This window comes from Balaenoptera acutorostrata, chromosome 6 (genome assembly GCF_949987535.1).
Source record: "Balaenoptera acutorostrata chromosome 6, mBalAcu1.1, whole genome shotgun sequence".
NCBI lineage: Eukaryota > Metazoa > Chordata > Mammalia > Artiodactyla > Balaenopteridae > Balaenoptera > Balaenoptera acutorostrata.
In genome coordinates this window covers 30,978,152-30,990,921 of record NC_080069.1, presented here as the reverse complement: position 1 = coordinate 30,990,921, position 12,770 = coordinate 30,978,152, and the positions used below count along the sequence as shown (strand labels likewise).

General features: G+C 36.7%; 1 protein-coding gene across 9 annotated transcripts in view; it reads right to left on the bottom strand.

The window, feature by feature from the left end:
* The window catches only part of MFSD14B (major facilitator superfamily domain containing 14B), a 463,050-nt gene that overhangs the window by 72,942 nt on the left and 377,338 nt on the right, over positions 1 to 12,770 (bottom strand). The gene's annotated exons all lie outside the window — the stretch shown is intronic.

Below are 12,770 nucleotides of genomic sequence, written 5' to 3'. Positions count from 1 at the left end.
GCACAAAAACTTAACTCACAATGGATTAAAGCCCTGAACATAAGAGCTAAAACTATAAAACTCTTAGATGACAACATAGGGGAAAAGCTTCACGACACTGGACTTGGCAACGATTTCTTGGATGTAACACCAAAAGAAAAAGCAACAAAAGGAAAAAATAGATAAATTGGACTTGATCAAAATAGAAAGCTTTTGTGCATCAAAGGACATTACCAACAGAGTGAAAAGACAACCTATAGGAGAAAACACTTGCAAATCACATATCGGATAAGAAATTAACATCCAGAGTATATATTAAAAAAAAAAAAGTCCTACAACTCAAGGACAAAAAAAAAAAATTGGGCAAAGAACAAATAAATACATGAAAAGACGCTGAACATCACTAATCATTAGGGAAATGAAAATCAAAAGCAAAATGAGATATTACCTGTGCTCATTAGGATGGCCATGACTAAAAACAAAAATTAAAACCAGAAAAAACAAGTGTTGACAAAGATTTAGAGAAACTGGAACCCTGGTGCACCGTTAATGGGAATGTAATATGCTACAACCACTGTGAAAAACAGTATGGGGTTCCTAAAAAAATTAAAAATAGAATTACCTAGAGATCCAGCAATTCTACTTTTGGGTATATACCCAAAAGAATTGAATGCAGGGTCTCCAAGAGGTATCTACACCCACGTTCACAGCAGCATTATTCACAACAGCCAAAAGGTAGAAGCCACCCAAGTGTCCATTGGTGGATGAACGTATGAACAAAATATGGTATATGCATGCAATGGAATAGTTTTCAGCAGTAAAAAAAGACAGGACATTCTGACATGTTACAACACTGATAAACCTTGAAGACAATATGCTAAGTGAAATAAGCCAGTCATAAAAGGACAGTTGCTGTATAATTCTATTTATATGAGGTATCTAGAGTAGTCAGATTCATAGAGATAGACTGTGGATGGTGGTTGCCAGGGGCTGGGAGGAGAGGGAATTGAGGAGTTATAGTTTAATGGGTACTGAATTCAGTTTGGGATAATGAAAAGTTCTGGAGACGGACAATGGTAATGGTTGCACAACAATTTTAATGTACTTAAATGCCACTGAACTATGCACTTAAAAATGTCTAAGATGATAAATTTTATGTTATGCACATATTGCTACACTAAAAAAAAAGTAACTCAAAATAGATCATAGACCCCAAAATTAGGTCCCATAGTTTCATGAGTTTGTATACACAACACTATTGTCACCATCCATGCAAGAAAAAGTTGTTATGTTGGACTCCATTAAAGTTAAAAACTCGTGTTTAACAAAGAGTTAAACTTTTGTGTGTATATAATACGTATAACAAGCAAATATAAAGACGAACCAAACAGAGACGAAGAATACAATAAGTGAAATGAAAAATACACTAGAAGGAATCAACAATAGACTGAATGATACAAGGGAATGGATCAGCAAGCTGGAAGACAGAGTAGAAATCACTGTAGCAGAACAGACAAAAGTAAAAAGAAAGGAGGACAGCCTAAGAGACCTTTAGAACAACATCAAGCATACTACATTTGCATTATAGGGGTCCCAGAAGGAGAAGAGAGAGAAAACATATTTTAAGACATAATAGCCGAAAATTTCCTTAACTGGGGAAAGGAAACACAGACCTCCAGGTCCAGGAATCACAGACATCCCAAACAGGATCAACCCAAAGAGAACCACACCAAGATAAACAGTAATTAAAATGGCAAAAATAAAAGGTAAAGAGAGAATATTAAAAGCAACAAGTTGCATTCAAGGGAACTCCCATGACTATCAGCTGACTTTTCAGCATAAACTCAGCAGACCAGAAGGGAGGGACACGATATTTAAAGTGATGAAAGGGGTAAACCTACAACAAAGAATTTCATTCAGATTTGATGGAGAGATCAGAAGTTTCACAGACAAGCAAGCTAAGAGTTCAGCACCATCAAACCAACTTTACAAGAAATGTTCAAAGGAACTTCTCTAAGCGGAAAAAAAAAAAGGACCACAACTAGAAACATGGAAATTATAAAAGGAAAAATCTCATTGGTAAAGGCAAATATACAGTAAAGGTAATAAATCAGCCATGTATAAAGCTAGTAGGGAAAGTTTAAAGAAAGAAGTAGCAAAATCATCTATATCTGCAATAAGCAGTTAAGGGATACGCAAAACAAAAAGATGTAAAATACAATGTCAAAAACAGTAAATGTGGGGTGGCAGGACTAAAAATGAAGGGTTGTTAAAATGCACTTGAACTTAAGAGACCACAAGGGATCAACCCTAAAGACCAAAAGCCAACACATTGGGAAGAGTGAAGCTTATGAATGTAATGAGCCCACCAGGTCCTTGGTGATATTAAACTGCTAAGCACAGCACACTATTCCTGGACTTCTTATGTACAATAATAAACCTCTTTATCAAATACATTATTATGTCATGCACAATGTTAAAATGTAATATTTGAGTTTGATATTTTAAGGAACCAAGTCTATAACTATGTAAACTGTTGGCTCCATCATACTTCTGGACAGAAAAAAAAAATTATTTTAAAATATATTCTAATTGAAGATTGGTACTCCGTAGTTGGAACGTACTGCCACAAGGTTCAGTCAGTCATCTCTGCATTACTATAAAAGACATGTATGAAAAGTATGTTTCACTATTAGCCCTCAATATTTTAATAATTCACACTTATGGTACTTTCTGCTTATATCATATATACCTGGTTAGTAAAATGCTCCATCAAAAATAAATTTTTTATTAGAAAGCTTTTAAATATAAACACAAGGAGAACACAAATGGTTTTAAAAAACAAACAAATGACTATACCTAAAGGCTTTGCTTTTCTTCCTCCTACCTAATAATATTGGAATGCAAGTCAGAAAAACAATTTTACTGCTTATTTCTCCAGATGAAATAACTTTTCTGCAAAAATTATAAAAAATTTGTCAGCCTCACGTTAAATAGTTGAATAAATGACATGGCTATCATGTTGTATAGACCAAGCATTCATTAAATATTTGTAAAAGAACTGCTTTTCCCTCACTCAAGTTTTCAAACTTAATTTATCAACTACCAACCAACTTAAAGCAAACTAAGATCCCAAGAACTGTTTTTGTAAATATTCCTATTTCTATCAACATTCTTTAACAATAAAAATATTCAACTCCAGGGCATTCCCTGGTGGTCCTGTGGTTAGGACTTGGCGCTTTCACTGCCGTGGCCGGGGTTCAATCCCTGATCTGGGAACTAAGATCCCGCAAGCTATGTGGCGCAGCCCAAAAAAAAAAAAAAAAAAATTCAACTCCAAGTGATCAATTCATTCAACACATATTTGTGGAGCTCTACTATACGTCAGCTAGATGCTGGGAACAATGGCAGCAATAGAAGAAACTATCCTGGCTCCCACCTCATGAAATGTACAATTTAAAATGGAAATAAACACTCTGAAGGACAAGGACACAGGTCAGGGACAGTCTATTACAAAGGATTCTGAGATACACATAGGCAAAAATTATCCTTTTACAGCAGCAGCAATAGACACCATGCCAAGCCCTGATCAAAGCACATTACTATCATTTTATCCTCCCTACAATCTTTTGACATAGGAACTATTATTACCCCCATTTTATAGATGACAAAACTCAGAGGCACAGAGCTTAAGTACTTGCCCGATTCACGTGATTAGTAAGTGGCAAAGCTGGTATTACATCCAGGGAGTCACATACCTCCAGAGTATGTGCTACTAGCCTAGCCACTTGTATTACTTACAATGCCTTTCTTAGAGAGCCCGAATTTCTCCACAAGTAGAATCAGCACATACATATGGTAGGTAGCCTGGACTGCAGCAACCTGAGTTAAGTGGTAATAGGAGTCCCAGGCAAAGTAAAGCACAGACCTGTACTTACCCACCTATCCCTTACCCACACTAAGAAGTCTGGCCTGGATAGTGTGTGTCTGGGCAAAGGGCAATCTTCACCAACCCCTTCACCTGCTTTCTCAACATGACCTGAAAAGTTCAGATGAACTAGGACATCTGGCTTTTGTCAATCAGGTCATCTGTTGCCAACTGGAAAAAGATAAGGTTGAAAGCTACTCCCTTTGTCCCCCACATAACCCCCAACTCAAGGATCACAGTACCCAGTAGACACCAGCGACTTGTCGACAGAGAAGCGAGAGAGAGTCTACCATATATACCAACTGAATAAAACTGAAAGCCCACAAAGAAATCAATATATCTATGGATCCATATCTATGTCCAATTGATTTTTGCCAACAGTGCCAAACCCATTCAATCAATGAGCAAAGAACTGTCTCTCCAACAAATGGTGCTAAGACAACTCAACTTCCACATATAAAGAATGAAGGTGGAACCCTACCTCACACCACACACAAAAATTAACTCAAAACAGATGAATGAACTAAGCTAAAAGCCATAAAACTCCTAGAAGAGAACACAGAGGTAAATCTTAGATTTAGCAATGGATTCTTAGACACGACTCCAAAACGAGCAACAAAAGAAACAACAGATATCGGGCTTCAACGAAATTACAAACTTTTAAAATGAACCAAAGACCTATGGGGAGGGATAAATTAGGAGTTTGGGATTAGCAGGGAAAAAAAATAGACCTAAATGTAAGACCTAAAACTCTAAAACTCTTAGATGACAACATAGGGGAAAAGCTTCACAACATTAGATTTGACAATGATTTCTTGGCTATGACACCAAAACACACAGGCAACAAAAGTAAAAATAGATAAACTGGACTTTATAAAAATTTAAAACTTGTGCATCAACGGACAGAATCAACAGAGTGAAAAGGCAACCTATGGAGAAAATATCTGCAAAGCATGTATCTGATAAAGAGTTAATCCAAATAACCCAATTCAAAATGGGCAAAGGACTTGAATATACATTTCTCTAATGAAAATATACAAATGGCCAAACAAGCATATGAGAAGATGTTCAACATGCTAATCATTAGGAAAATGCAAAATCAAAATGAGATATCACTTCACACACATCAGGATGGCTACTATCCACAACAAAAACAAAAACAACACAAAACAAAAAATGACAAGTGTTGAACTTCCCTGGTGGCGCAGTGGTTAAGAATCCTCCTGCCAATGCAGGGGACACGGGTTCGAGTGCTGGTCCAGGAAGATCCCACATGCCGCGGAGCAACTAAGCCCGTGCGCCACAACTACTGAAGCCCACGTGCCTAGAGCCCATGCTCCGCAACAGGAGAGGCCACCACAGTGAGAGGCCTGCACACTGCAGTGAAGAGTAGCCCCTGCTCGCCACAACTGGAGAAGGCCCGTGTGCAGCAATGAAGACCCAACGCAGTCAAAAATAAATAAATTAGATAAATAAATCTATTAAAAAAAATAAGTTAACTGTATTCTGTATTGTAAAAAAAAAAAAAAAGAAAGAAAGAAAGAAAATGACAAGTGTTGATGAGGAGGTGGAGAAACTAGAACCCTTGTGCACTGTTGGTGGGAATGTAAAATGGTGCAGTCACTATGGGAAACAGTATAATGGTTCCTTAAAAAATTAAAAATAGTATTATCCAATAATCTAGCAATTCCACTTCTGGGTAGATATGCAAAAGAACTGAAAGTTGGATCTCAAAGAAATATTGGGTTAGCCAAAAAGTTCGTTCGGGTTTTTCCATAAGATGCTAACATTTTGGTCAACCCAATATTTGTACACTCATGTTCAGTGGCATTATTCACAATAGCCAAAAGACAGAAACAACCCAAGTGCTCATCAAAAGATAAATAGAGAAAATGTGGCATATACAGAAAATGGAATATTATTCAGCCTTAAAGGAAGGAAAGGGCTTCCCTGGTGGCGCAGTGGTTAAGAATCCACCTGCCGACACAGGGGACATGGGTTCAAGCCCTGGTCCAAGAAGATCCCACATGTCGCGGAGCAACTAAGCCCGTGCGCCACAACTACTGAGTCTGCGCTCTAGAGCCTGTGTGTCACAACTACTGAATACCGCGTGCCTAGAGCCCATGCTCCACAACAAGAGAAGTCACAGTAATGAGAAGCCATGCGCCACAAAGAAGAGTAGCCCCCGCTTGCCGCAACTAAAGAAAGCCCCTGCACAGCAATGAGGACCCAACGCAGCCAAAAGCGCGGAGCAACGAGGACCCGACGCAGCCAAAAATAAATAAATTATTATTATTACTATTTTTTTAAAAAATGGAAATCCTGACACATGCCACACGTGCCTTCAACAATCTTGAAGACAACATGTCTTGAGGACATTATGCTAAGTGAAATAAGCCAGTCAGAAAATGACAAATTGTGTATATGACTCCACTTATATGAGGTATCTAGAGTAGTCAATACTCAGAAACTGAAGGCAGAATGATGGTTACCCGGAGCTGGAGTAAATGGGAAGTTGCTGTTTAATGGATATAGAGTTTCAGTTTTAGAAGATGAAAAAGTTCTGGAGATTGGTTGCACAACAATGTGAATATACTTAACACTACTGAACTATACACATACAAATAATTAAATTGTAAATTTTGTTACAATTTACAATTTTGTATATTATATCACAATTAAAATTTTTTCTTAAATCAACTGTATTTCTATATATTGGCAACAAACAGTTGTGAATTTAAAATTTCTTAATAATTTACATTTATATTACATTTACATTACATGTTCAATAGCACCTAAAACGTATGATATAGGGAAAATGTGACAAATGACACAAAAGACCTGTTGAAAATTATAAAGCACAGTTGAAAGAAATTAAAGATCTAAAATAAATGGAGAAATACCTCATTTATGGATCAGAAGACTATATTGTTTTCAATTCTTCCTAAACGGATCTTCTGGATCAACAAAATCCCAACAAAAATAACAGCAGGCTTTTTTGTAGAAACTGACAAGCTCATTCTATAATTCTAAAATGCAAAGGACCCAGAATAGCCAAAACAGTTTTAAAAGAGAAGAACAAAGTTGTAGGACAAACTCTATTCGTTTCAAATCTTACTATGAATCTCCAGTAATAGCGACTGAATGGTACTGATGTAAAGATAAACAGATCAATGAAACAAAATAAAGAATCCAGAATAGACCGACACATATATGGACAACTGAATTTTGACAAAGGTGCAAAGGCAATTCAGTGAATAAGTCTTTTCAACAGATGAGACAACAATTCGTTACCATATGCAAAAAAAGAACTGCCTTTGATACTGTGCACCATATAAAAAATTAATTCAAAATGGGTCATAAACCTAATTGTAAAATTTTTAAAAATTCTAAAAATAAAAAAGGAAATTATTGTGATACTGAGTTAGGATTTCTTGGATATGAAACCAAAAACACAATCCCTAAAAGAGCATATTGATAAAATTAAATTTCATTAAAACTTCTGCTCAGAAGAAAATATTTGCAAACATATATCTGATAAAAGACTTGCAACCCCAATATATAAAGAACTCTTAAAACTCAATTATAAGATAATAAACGACCCAACAACAACAAATAAATAGGCAAAAGATGTGAACAGACACTTCACCAAGAGGATATACAAATGGCAAGTAAGCGCTTATGGAACGATGTTAAACATAATTAGGCATGGGGAGATGCAAAATAAAAGCACAGTAAGATACCACTACAGACCTACTAGAAGGGCTAAAATTGACTGACCAAGTGTTGATGAGGATGTAGATGAACTCTCAGAGTGCTAGTGCCAATGTAAAATTAAAACTTTTAAATTTAAAAAAACAGTTGGGCAGTTTCTTAAGAAGTTAAACAATACACCTACCATATGATCCAACCATTCCACTTCTAAGTATTTACTTAAAAGAAAATAAAGTATACTCCATACAAAGACTGGTTCATGAATGCTCATCGCCGCTTTATTTGTAACCGCCAAAAACTGGTGATAAACCAAATGTTCACCGAGGGATGAATGGATAAACAAACTGATACATCCATACAACTGAACACTACTCAGTAACAAAAAGGAATGCACTACTCATTTATACAACAACATGAATAAATCTCAAAATAATTTATCTGAGTTGAAAAAAGCCAGACCAAAAAGAATATATTCTGTATAAGTCCATTTATATAAAACTTTAGAAAATTAAAACTAATATATAGCAACAGAAAGTAGATAAATGCTCGCCTGGGAAGGTGGAGGTGGATAGAGGATGTACAAATGGGCACAAGGAAACTTTTAGGGGTGATGGATATGTTCACTATCTTGATTGCAGTAATGATTTCACAAGTGTCAAAACACAAATCTGTACACTCTAAACATATATAGTTTTTATAATTATATTTCAATAAAGCTGTTTTTAAAAGAGAAGCAAATACAAAGCTACATATAAAAAAGTCAGGCATCTAGATAGGAAATTAACCAAACTTCACAAATATGATATGTTTTTGCAGGGTTAGAAACTCTTATTTGTTATAATTGATTACAGATATTAAGGACAAATTTCTCTTCCAATTTTCATACAACAATGCCCTTGCTATGTATGCTACAACCTCTTTCCCCAGGGCACATCTCAGATTTCATAAACCACTTGTGAAGGTTCTATGAGACACTAAACTAGAAGGAGGGAGAGAGGGAAGGAAGGAAAGAGAAAGAAGGGGGAAAGGAGAGAGAAAACACCAGCAAGAAGGAGAATGAGGAATAAAAAGACGCTTCCATAGTGTAATAAAGCATGTTTATCGCATCTGTATAGCTAACATCATCCTTGACATTGGAAAAAATATATATATTCCTGTTACGCAGAGAAGGCTGTGCACTTTTACAATTACTACTGAACATTTTCCTGGATATAGTTCATATAATACAGAAACAAGACATGAAATTACTGCCACTTGAAAAATTTGTGAATATTTATCCAGAAGACCCTAAAGAATATTTTTTAAAGATAAGGTAAAAATTACCAATGTCAGCAATAAAAAAAAATAGACTAAAGATCCTACAGTAATTAAAAAGAGCCTAAGAGGCTGTCAGGAACAACTTTATGCCAATTAATTTGAAATTTTAGATGAAATGGACAAATTCCTAGCAAAATACAACTTACTAAAATTGACAGAAAAAAATAGAAAATCAAACGGAAAATCTACATTGTTCTAGAACTACATTAGCCCAAAAAACTGAAGACCCATAAAGTTCTACAACTGTATTACCATCTTACACAAACTCTTCAGAGAATAAAAAACAGAACTCTCCAATTTGTTTTATAAGGCCGACCAAAACTTATATAAAAGTAACAAGCTAATTTCATTGATAAGCATAATTACTGGTTTAAACTAGACTAATTTACTTCTCTAACATACATTTATTTTAGACTATTTTAGATTAAAGGACTATTTTAGATTAAAAGATACACAGGTGTAGTCCCTGTCTTCAAAGACTTAATCTAGTAAGAAAACCAGTGGGAAAGGATGCTCAGATATCATAAGAAGCAAGTTTTACAAAATCCTGCCTATACTAGGCCTAAGAACAATACAACAGCAGCAACAAGTCTGTGTTCTGATAAAGGCTTGAAAGTTGACTAGAGATCTGCATACTTCTTAATATGAAATATAAATGTTTCTGCTATGAAAGCACAATGCATTTACTTTTTTTTTTTTTTTTTTTTTTAATTAATAGCTACTTTATTTATTTATTTATTTTTAGCTGTGTTGGGTCTTCGTTTCGTGCGAGGGCTTTCTCTAGTTGCGGCAAGCGGGGGCCACTCTTCATCGCGGTGCGCGGGCCCCTCACTATCGCGGCCCCTCCCGTTGTGGGGGCACAGGCTCCAGACGCGCAGGCTCAGCAGTCGTGGCTCACGGGCCCAGTTGCTCCGCGGCATGTGGGATCCTCCCAGCCCAGGGCTCGAACCCGCGTCCCCTGCATTAGCAGGCAGACTCTCAACCACTGCGCCACCAGGGAAGCCCCAATGCATTTACTTTTATAAATTGTGATAGATCAACTGCTCACAAATGCTTTCCATTTCTCCTTTTATCTGCTTATAATTTACTTAACAGAGTTTGGTTGTGCTAATGTCCCAGTACTATTTTATTACTAAAATGATCATACTGATTCCTAACAGTGTTAAGAATTGAAAGCTAATTTAAAAAAAAAAATTCCCCTAAAATGTCCCTAGGTCCTCTTTCACTTTTTTTTTTTTTTTTTTTTGGCCGTGCCACCCGTGGGATGTGGGATCTTGGTTCCCTGACCAGGGATGGAACCCGTGCCCCGCTGCAGTGGAAGCGTGGAGTCTTAACCACTGGACCGCCAGGGAAGTCCCCTCTTTCACCTTTTTACAAACAAAACATATCTAGTCCTTCTAGCCTTTTTTTTGGGTAACAAGCTGCTCTTCAGTACTGTTTCCATTTTGCCTATATAATATATAACATTCTTGTCCTTATAAATCAAAATTAGTCTTTACAGGAGCCCCTCTAAAACGGTCTGAGGAAAATCAACTAAAAACACATCAAATGTCACCAGAATGGCATTGATCCCGAGAGGCCCTACATCAGAGATCTTAACTGGTATCTAAGTACTGGCTTTTTGGAGTCAATGAACATTCTGAAATACACAGTATGCTAAACTCAGTTGTGTTTTCTTTGCAGAAAATCCTTAATTCTCTTCAGATGCTCAAAGGTAAATGATTCCAAAAGGATATGCATTCAATGATAATGCAAATAATTCTGACACAACATTTCAAGGTGTATGAACACACACAATTAGGGAGGGATAGAGCAAAGAAAGGACAATAAAACAAGAACTTATTTACTACACACAATTCCCTTTTCTAGATTGCAATGGTCTCTTAGAATAAATATGTGATTCCCTTCTATTATTCAGGTCAATACATCTCTTTGCCAAACAAGGTAGAAAAAAGTTTCAGCCGATTCCCTGTATGTGGGCAGTCTTGCTTGTGATTATTAGTAACATCTAAGAACTTGAAACCATGAATACACTAGAATCAAGCTATAAGGAAATTCCAACACATTAAAATGAAGTCAAGTTTTGGAGGACAAAGAATGTAGCACCTGGAAGCAATACTAGAAAGAAACTGCAAACAGGAAAGATGCATACTTTGGGGGTACTGGCATATGACATGAACATATATGATTAAAGACATTCACTGCTTTCCCAGGCAACACACATTACAAAAAGCACCAGTGGCTGAACCCTGCTACCGACCCATGCTAGTCATCTAAGTAGAGCAAGCACCAAAACTCACTGTCAGAATTCACTGCAATTTATCAGTACTGACTAGACACACCCTAAGAGGTAAGGAAAGACTGGACAGGAATCTATTTGTGCCTAAATTAGCATCAAGACTCACAGGGAAAGCAATCAGGGAATAAACTGTCTCAGTTTCTTTGAATACACATTCCTCAAAAATTCCTGTTCTAAGCACATAAAATCAGCGACTTTAATTTTTAGGTTGGGGTCTAGTTCCTGTATAGATTAGTAAATGGGAGAGAACTGAATGTTTTTTTATCAGACAAGGATCACCTATACATTCTGACCAATCATTCATGCTTAAAATAGAGAAATAATAACAATAACAGCTAATATTTATTGAGGACTTACTAGGGGCCAGGTTGTAGTAACCCTCACAATTCTCTGAGGTAAACACTATCATTAATTTGGAGAGGTTATATAACTTGCCCAAAGTTATACAGGTAATAAAAAGTGGGAACTGGGATTCCAAGCATGCTCACCTAATCACTATGCTTTAATGCTTCAACCTGCCAGGTTATTTTTTTATCCTATAAGCCAAAGAGAGAGCTAATGAAAATATTTAAGGACAGCAGTAATGATCATATTTACATGTTAGATTACACTAATCAATACGGTGGAGAGCAGCCTGATGATGAAGCAAGCAAGGGTCTCAAGAGATAGTCAAAATCTAGGTCAAAAATGCTAAGGAACTGAACCACAGGAACGCAGAAAGGATAAAAAACCTAAAATCTTTACCTGGTAAACTTAGCTAGACTTATTAATATATTGGATGAAGGGATGGGAAAGGATGGAGTCTACCTCTCAGGTTACTAGCTTGGCCACTGGTCAGTAATTATGGTCTATCAATTCAAAGACAGGAGGAGGAGCTGGCAGTTTCGTTTCCCTTAGTCGGCAGGAAGATAAGTCTACCTTTTATGTAATCAAAAACAAAACGAGAAAAACCAATTCTATAGAATTTCCCTCCTCCTACCAAAAACACTTTCCCACTTTCCAGAAATCTTATCTTTGAAATGAGGAACTCCTAATTTTTTTTCTCAAAAATAAGAAGTCACTTGGGCAGGAAGGGGCCCTCAACATCATTTAGCATTCTTTAAAAGCAAATTAAATCTGAAGCCGATTGCATATAATTTAATTTTCCTAAAATTTCTATTTTCTTTGGAAAAAGTCTCCTTGGCATTAGTTTCTATTCATTGTACCGTTTCTATATTTCCTGTCCTAAATAGAGCAAAAAAGAAAAAAGAAAAAAAATATGTCTTTGAGAAATGACACTCTATGCTTAGAGTTCCAACGTCAGACACCTAAGCGCCACTGACAGCCTGCTCTGCCGAATCCAGGCCAATTAAACCAGTGCTTCGGAAGCCACCTGACTCTCACGTGAAACTGTTAAGAGACTAGCCTGAATACGCTCCTCAGTTGGGCCCTGGGATAGGCAGCTTCCTCTGAAATCCTGCTCACCAACCGCTTCTGTGACCGCCTAGAGAACCACGAAGGAACAGGAAGGCGCTGCCCAGCCTCCACCGCCAA